Genomic DNA, 8,456 nt, shown 5'->3' with positions numbered 1-8,456 from the left:
GGTGGGGGCCATGACATGGGTTTCAACACCACTTCCTTCTCTTTCTCCTTATCTGACAAGTCAATAGAACTATTCAGTTTCTCTAACTCCCATGGATGTTGTTTTGCTGGTTCATCTATAATTTCCTTAATATTCCCAGATTTTTCGACAGCCAGGCTAGATAAAATCTTACCACTCCTAGTGGTGATTGCTTGATATGAATTATCAGTCTTCTAATTCTGAGTTGCTTGAGCAAGTGAAGTACCACTTATTCCCTGGTTTAGTGCTGAGGATAGTTGACTCATCTGTTGCTCTAACTACTGGATAGAAGTTAAATATGAACTAACCAGCTGGCTCATAGTCAAAAATTCACTCCTCATACTGGCTACGCTTGCATTAGTAGCCTCTACTCCCTTCAATAGTTCTTTTATCATATATTCCATCAAACACTTTCCCTAACTAGTTACAATAACTTTTTGATGTCCTGCACGAACATACAACCCATTTCTACCGTTGATGCATCTCCTCTTTTCTTGCTCCCTGTCTTTATAATTAGGATTGTCATTCCCATTCCGATCTTGATTACCTAGGCTATTGCCTCGAAAACCCACCTGATTAGTAAAATAGTTGACTTCTTCTTCAGTCTCCATATTATCACGGTCCTAAGTCATTACAGCTTTTACCTGTTCCGTCCTTCTTGATATTAAGTGCTTGGTGAGCAGGTCCATTTGAGTCTTTAGATGGGGCATGTCTTGATCATTTTCCTCATTCCCTTTTCACTGTTCCTCCTTCATTCCAACAGGTACAGTTGGAATTGTCACCATAGAATCACTGGTGTACCAAGCCTGACTTAATTTGGTCATCCTATTTAATATGTTAGCAGTATCTTGAAATGCAAGAGTAACAAATGATCCTCTAGTAGTGTTGTCTAACATTAGCCTTGTCACAGAGTTAAAAGCTCTATTCAGAGTCTCCATCAGATGTATGTCCGTCATGTCATGATTTGGACATTGTGCCAGCTTCTTCTTGAACCTCTCCCAAGTTTCATTCAAAGCCTCATTTGGGAGTTGCCTAAAATTGTTGATCTCATCCCTCAACTGTATCCTCCTAGACGGCGGAAAAAACATTTCTAGGAAAGCTCCTCTCAACTACCTCTAGTTGGTTAGAGAATCAGGCGTCAACTTATTTAGCCATAATGTTGCCTCGCCAGACAGAGAAAATAGGAACAACCTCAATCGGATAGCGCTCTGGCTCACCCCCGAGTTATCAAAGAATTTGCAAATGGTGACAAAATTCACCAGAAGAAGATTGGGGTCATCTTCAGAAAGGCCTTCAAACAACTCTTTCATATTTAAAAGATGGATCACTATGCTTGTAATATTAAAATTTTCTCCTGGTGCCAACGATGGTGGAATGATCGCACCCGTTGCACCTGCTCCATCCACATCATCATCCTCTTCAGCCTCATACCACAGTGGTCGTTCTGCCATTCTGCTTATGTGATGGAGTTTCGGATTAGGTATTTCTTAGTGTAACTTAAAGTAAATATCCTGTAAATAAAAAACACAACAACTGAGCGTAAATCAAGGAAACTTAACTATCAGCAAATTTTTGCACACAAAATTGTCAGTCTACAACCGTATTCCCCGGCAACGACGCAATTTTTGATAACACTCAAATTACACTCTTGAATGGGTGTAAGCGATAGTTGTCAATATAAAACGCAACTAGGTTGGGGTCGAATCCCACAGGGAATATGGTGTGAATGTTAATTTATTTATGAAATACTTTACTGGTAGTTTATCATTTCCAAAAGTTGGGGGTTAAAGTTCACAATATATCAATCTTCACTTTCTGAATTTTTAGAGTTGTTATCAATATAAATGGGAAACTAGGGTTATGATCACCAAAGGTTTATGGTATTGAAAGATACCAGGTAATGCTAGAGATCCTCAGAATAAGTAGAACAATAGAATATCCCTGACTATGATACTATCTGACTTATCTCTCGACTTTACCAGACAATTTATTATCTAATTCTCTCAAACTTAGATAATTTATCTATATCCAATCAGATGTTATCTCCGGTAGATTAATCCAGTTACGGTATTAATCATTAAACAGAAGGTTGGTAGCTTCTGAGTCCTTATTGATAATTCTCATCCTCTAGTCTATTTCTCCGTTAGAAGCAAATAAAACCTAAGGCATAATCTAATGTTTGCAACCACTAGATTTCAGTTAAAACCACAGAATTTCAAGATGTTCTACTACTCTTTGAATCCGTTAAACACCTAGCATCATATCAAACCCTAATCCTTGGATCCCATAACCCCAGCTAATGAAATTAGCCGCTCATGATTTGACGAAGGAAATCACAAGTTGAATTCATGATGATAATGATAAACTTACGTATAGATGGAAAACAACAAATAATTTCTTCAATTAAATTCCAAGTTAGAAACCCAAGAATAGTTCATAAGAAAGAAACTAAAAATAATTGGCAAAAGAGAACAATGTACGTGTTTCTACCTCCAAAATTGTTGTTTTGAATAATGAAAAACTTTTCTCTTTAAAAACCCTAAAAACTGCTACTTATACAAAAGCCTAATTAAAGAAATAAAATAACAAAATCACAGTTGGGCTCGAATTTAGGTGACACCATATTGGTGTTGGTCGTCTGGATTCTGATGGCGTCTCAGATATGTCATCAGAAGTCATTCCATCTTGACCTGTTCTGCCTTACTCTGATGATGTCTTATCATGGCTTACCATACTTGTGATGATGTGTAACAAATGTCGTCTGACCTTCGCTTATTTCACCATGTTCTGCCTTACTCTGATGGCTTACCACACTTGTGATGATATATTGCGAATGTCGTCACTCTCATCCAGCAACTCTTCTCCACTGTTCTTCCTGACACCTTATTCTGGTAGCTTACCATATCTCTGAAGGCTTGTAAGAATGCCATCAGACTCATATCAGCTCACTTGTACCAGATTTTACTTATTTTGTTCATCTTTCCTATGTTTTCCTCCCATCCTTGCTACAACTGTAATATCACAAGAAAACGATAAAAAAGAACTAGAAGTTGCTTAAGACTTCACAATTATTTAGAGTTAAAAGCCTCAAATGTGTAATAATCTGCTCACACATCAACACCCTCAACTTAAAATAATTGCTTGTCCTCAAGCAACAAAAACACAACAAAGAGAATACAAAATATATAATCAGCAGCCAGTCACTCGACTTTGCTAAAAAACACATGCATCCTCTCCAAGGTCAATCAACTTAAAAATTGACACCGCCAAATTTTTGAAAATAACCATGCAACTCATAGGAATCAAGGTATGGCATCTATTCAGCAACAACACTCCTACATGCATCTACATCATATTCACCAAAACATGTCAACAACTGGTAGTATACCTATTGTGCCCTCCCAGCAAAGAAATTTCCCTTTTCTCTCAGCAATCAAGTATAATCATAAGGATAATCACAAATGCTCTCGCACTCAGAATGAAATTCAACCAGTATATGCCAAATACCATATGCTTGCCCTTATCATCCTTACTGAGGTGTCTAGACAGGTAAGCTAGGATCACTATAGGACTTTCTCAGGCTTGTAACGTAGGCTAGGGGCTGGTATGGTATTAAACAACATTTAGAGTAACTAACCTCCTTGGAACTTCCTTATCTTGTGGGGTCTACTTATTAACCTTGTTTTCTCTTTTTTCTTTTCTTTTGATCGCAAAACATGTTGTGGTCTTTCTTTTTATTCAATCAATTTTCATTTTATTGCTCTTTTTCACCAACACTCAACTATCAATTTCTTTTTCAGAACATTTTTTTCTTTTACCCTTCTTCATACCCAGTTTATCTCACGCACCCCTATAATAGCCACCCTCAACTTATGCTGTTTGCCTAAGTATAGGTGCACAGTGTCCAAGGATGACCAGGGACAAAACAGGTTCATTATGATTTAAAAAAGGAAAATAATGGGTTTCATAGAAAGAAAATGGTCAATTTAGGTGCAAACAGGGACCAAGGGGTATAATCTATTACAGGGAAGGTCATTTAGGCTAAAAGTGACTGAAATTCAAAAATGGCCTATGATCCTTTCGTAAATCCTATCCTTCAACTATGGCAAGACGAGCAAGGTAAATTCTAGATTAGGAAATACAAAGGAAACGCAGTAAAGCCTCACACACACTTGGCATATAAGCATATTACCAGCTACTACTCATCCAGTTCACACAAATGTTTGGCAGTGATTGTCAAGTTACTAGAAATAATTCCACAACAAGATTCACACATGGTCATAGTTTAATGTAGTTCACACATTCATGCAATCAAACCAATGGAGAGGTGCTCAAAAATTTATCAAGCATGCAGACTGCTTCAAGTATAAGTACTTCTCTTAGTTACTAACACAATTAGTACAATGATAATACACCCCCACACCCTCAACTTAAAATCAAAACAAAATGAAACTAAGGGTTAGGTTATACCTGGAGTGGGTTATTCTCAGGACTCATGGGTTGCCTCCCATGCAGCGTTTGATTTAACGTCGCGTCACAACATAGGTGGCTCAATTACCTTAGACTTCATTGAGAGAAATAATGGTGATGCGTTTTAATGATTCTTATGGTCAATGTAAAGCTTTACCTGTTGCCCATTTACCTTGAAGGTACTGCCATCTTTGTTTTCAAGATCCACTACTCCAGAGGAGTGGACTTGCCTTACCTTAAAAGGTCCTAACCACTTAGATTTCAGCTTTCATGGAAACAATTTAAGCCAGGAATTAAACAGAAGTACCAAGTCCCCTCTTTTGAACTCTCATTTCTCTATCTTCCAATCATGGTACTTTTTATTTTTTCTTTATACAAATATGCTCGCTTGTATGCCCTAAGATGGAATTTATCCATCTTATTCAGTTGTCTTAATCTCATTTCTATCGCCTCCTTTCAGTTCAGATTCAACTTCTTGAGTGCCCATAAGGCCTTGTGCTCCAGCTCTATTGGCAAATGGAACACTTTTCTATAGACCAGTTGAAATGGTAACTTTCCAATAGCTGTCTTAAAAGCAGTTCAGTATGCCCATAAGGCATCATCAAGTTTTTATGACCAGTCTTTTCGGTTAGCATTCACTGTCTTGGATAGGATGGCCTTCACTTCACGATTCGACACCTCCACTTGACCACTAGTTTGCGGGTGATATGGAGTAGCCACTCTATGGTATTTTACACCATACTTTGCCAGAGCTGCTTGAAATAGTTTGTTGCAAAAGTGAGATCCTCCATCGCTTATGATAGTACGTGGTACTCCGAAGCGAGAGAAGATGTTCTTCTTGAGAAATACAATGACTCTCTTTTCCTCATTGTCAGCCAATGCGACAGCTTCAACCTACTTGGACACATAATCAATAACAACCAGAATGTACTTCATCCCGTATGAACTTACAAATGGACCCATAAAGTGAATACCCCATACATCAAATAACTCCACTTCAAGCATCTTAGTTAAGGGCATTTCATGCCGTTTAGATATCGATCCCTCTCTTTGACACTGATCACATTCCTGCACAAACTTATGGGCATCTTTAAATAATGTTGGCCAATAATAGCCACTTTGCAATACCTTCCTGGCTGTTCGGTCACCTGCATGGTGACCCCCAACTGGGGAAGCGTGACATGCCTCCAGTATACATCGTATATCTACTTCAGGCATGCATCTCTGTATGATATTGTCTGTACATCACTTGAAAAGATAAGGCTCATTGCAAAAATAATGTGTTACATCATCCAAAAACTTCTTCCTTTAGTGGAATGAAAGGTGTTCAGGGAGGAGCTCACTCATAACATAATTTGCATAATCAACGTACCAAGGAAATGTTTCCACAGCAGTTGACAGGATATCCTCATCTGGAAACACATCATTTATCTTTGTTTCATCACTAACTTTCCATCCACCTTACATTCTAGATAGATGATTTGCAACCTGGTTTTCACAACCTTTTCTATCTTTGACTTCGAAATCAAACTCTTGCAGTAGTAACACCCATCTAATAAGCCTTAGTTTAGCATCCTTCTTGGACATTAAGTACCACAAGGCTGCATGGTCTGTATAGACTACCACTTTAGTTCTAAGCAGAGAAGACTTGAATTTCTCAAAAAACATACACCACGGCTAGCAATTCCTGTTCGGTTACTGTGTAATTCTTTTGTGCTCTATTCAGTTCTTTGCTGGTATAATATATCGGGTGAAACAATTTATCCCTCTTTTGTCCCAATACAGCTCCTAGCACAACACCACTTACATCACATATTATTTCAAATGGTTTGGCCCAGTCAGGTGCAATAATAATAGGGGCTTCCACCAGCTTCTTTTTAAGGAATTCAAATACCTTCAAGCACTTATCATCAAAGAAAAATTTAACTTCCTTCTCCAACAACTTGCAAAGTGGAGTTGCAACTTTTCAGAAGTCTTTTATGAATCTTCGATAGAATCTTGCATGACCAAGAAAACTACGCACTTCCTTTACTGAAATGGGGGGCGGTAATTTCTCGATAACTTCAACCTTTGCTCGATCAACTTCAATCCCTTTTTCAAAAATTTTGTGGCCCAGTATAATACCCTCCTTTACCATAAAATGGCATTTTTCCCAGTTAAGAACTAGATTAAATTCAACAAATCTTTGCAAGGCCACATTCAGATTCTCCAGACACATTTTGAATGAATCACTTACCACTGAGAAATCATCCATGAATACCTCTATGGTTTCTTCTACCATGTCAGAGAATATAGACATCATGAACCATTTAAAAGTGGTGGGTCATTGCATAGCCCAAATGGCATCCTCTTGAATGCAAATGTGCCATATGGGCATGTGAACGTCGTCTTCTCTTGATCTTTCAGAGCAATGTAGATTTGGTTATACCCAGAATAACCATCCAGGAAGCAATACCACTCCCTGCCAGCCAATCGATCAACCATCTGGTCTATGAAAGGCATTGGAAAATGGTCCTTCAACATCTAAGAGTTCAACTTACGGTAGTCCATGCAGACTCTTTACCCGGTCACTGGCCTGAGTGAAATCAGCTCATTCTTCTAATCAGCAACCACTGTCATACCACCTTTCTTGGGCACACATTGAACTGGGCTCACCCACTTGCTGTCAAAATAGGGTAAATCACTCCTGCATCCAACCACTTAATAATCTCCTTTTTAACCACTTCTTGCATTGGTGGGATAAGACGACACTGATGCTCAATGGTAGGAGTATAGTCTTCTTCTAGTTGGATTTTGTGCGTACAGATACCAGGAGGAATGCTAATAATGTCTGTGATGGTCTATTAAATTGCTCTTTTGTGCTTCTAAAGTACTGAAATAAGTGCAGTTACCTATTGTTCTTCCCAATCGGCTACAATAATAACAGGTAGCGTGTTCCCTTTTCCAAGAAATACATATCGTAAATGACCAGATAGCTTCTTCAATTCCAACACTGGAGGTTCTTCAATGGATGGCTTGGCTGGTGGTGTTGGTCAATTAGCCAGATAAAGGTCGATCTTTTTATGAGCATAAAAATACGAGCCCAAGCCATTCAGGGCACAAACTATCTCTTCATACTCCTCAATGCCTTTACTTTCATAGTTCATCACTACCGCTGCTAAGGGCTCGATAATAAGATATTCACTTTCATAGTTCCTCATGCTATTTCATTGATTTACCCATGTTAAATCATACCTCTTCATCGTTCACCTTGAATAAGAGCTCATTCACTCTCAAATCGATCAATACACTTCCGATTGTGAGGAAAGGTCGACCCAGGATTATGGGCAGCTCGAAGTCTACCTCACAGTCCAAAATGATGAAGTCTGCAGCGAATATAAAATTAGAGACCTTGTCCAGCACATCATACAAAATACTAACAGGTCGCTTTACTGATTTATCGGCCATTACCAGCCTCATATTGGTCGGTGTGGGATTTCCCAAACCTAATTTTTTATAGATAGTCAATGGAATCAAGTTAACACTTGCTCCTAGATCACACAGTGCTTTGGTGAATTCCATAGTTCCAATTGTGCAGGGAATAGTGAATGCACCTGGATCCGACTTCTTTTGCATCAAGGTCCCTATGGAAATAGCACTACAGTAGTGGAGGTATGCTTTCAGTTCGCAACTCACTGCTTGTTTCTTGGTCACAAGATCTTTTATAAATTTTGCATGCCCGGACTTTTGCTCAAGGGCCTCGATCAAATGCATATTTATAGTCAATTGCTTGAGTATTGCCAGGAACTTACTGAACTTTACATTATCCACCTTCTTTCTCAACCGTTGAGGAAAGGGAGGTGGTGGCCATGGCATGGGTTTCAACACCACTTCCTTCTCTTTCTCCTTGTCTGACAAGTCAATAGAACTCTTTGGTTTCTCTAACTCCCCTGGATGTTGTTTTGCTGGTTCATCTGCAATTTCCTTAA

The 8,456-nt window shown here is 38.7% G+C and overlaps 1 non-coding gene across 1 annotated transcript; it reads left to right on the top strand.

Moving 5' to 3' along the window:
- The first annotated feature begins 972 nt into the window (after window positions 1-972).
- On the top strand, window positions 973-1,079 carry LOC124896420. The gene has a single exon (XR_007052783.1). It is a non-coding gene; the product is annotated as a small nucleolar RNA R71 (small nucleolar RNA).
- The last annotated feature ends 7,377 nt before the right edge of the window (window positions 1,080-8,456 follow it).

The sequence above is a fragment of the Capsicum annuum genome, chromosome 2 (genome assembly GCF_002878395.1).
Source record: "Capsicum annuum cultivar UCD-10X-F1 chromosome 2, UCD10Xv1.1, whole genome shotgun sequence".
Lineage (NCBI taxonomy): Eukaryota > Viridiplantae > Streptophyta > Magnoliopsida > Solanales > Solanaceae > Capsicum > Capsicum annuum.
This window is presented reverse-complemented; position numbering and strand designations above follow the sequence as displayed.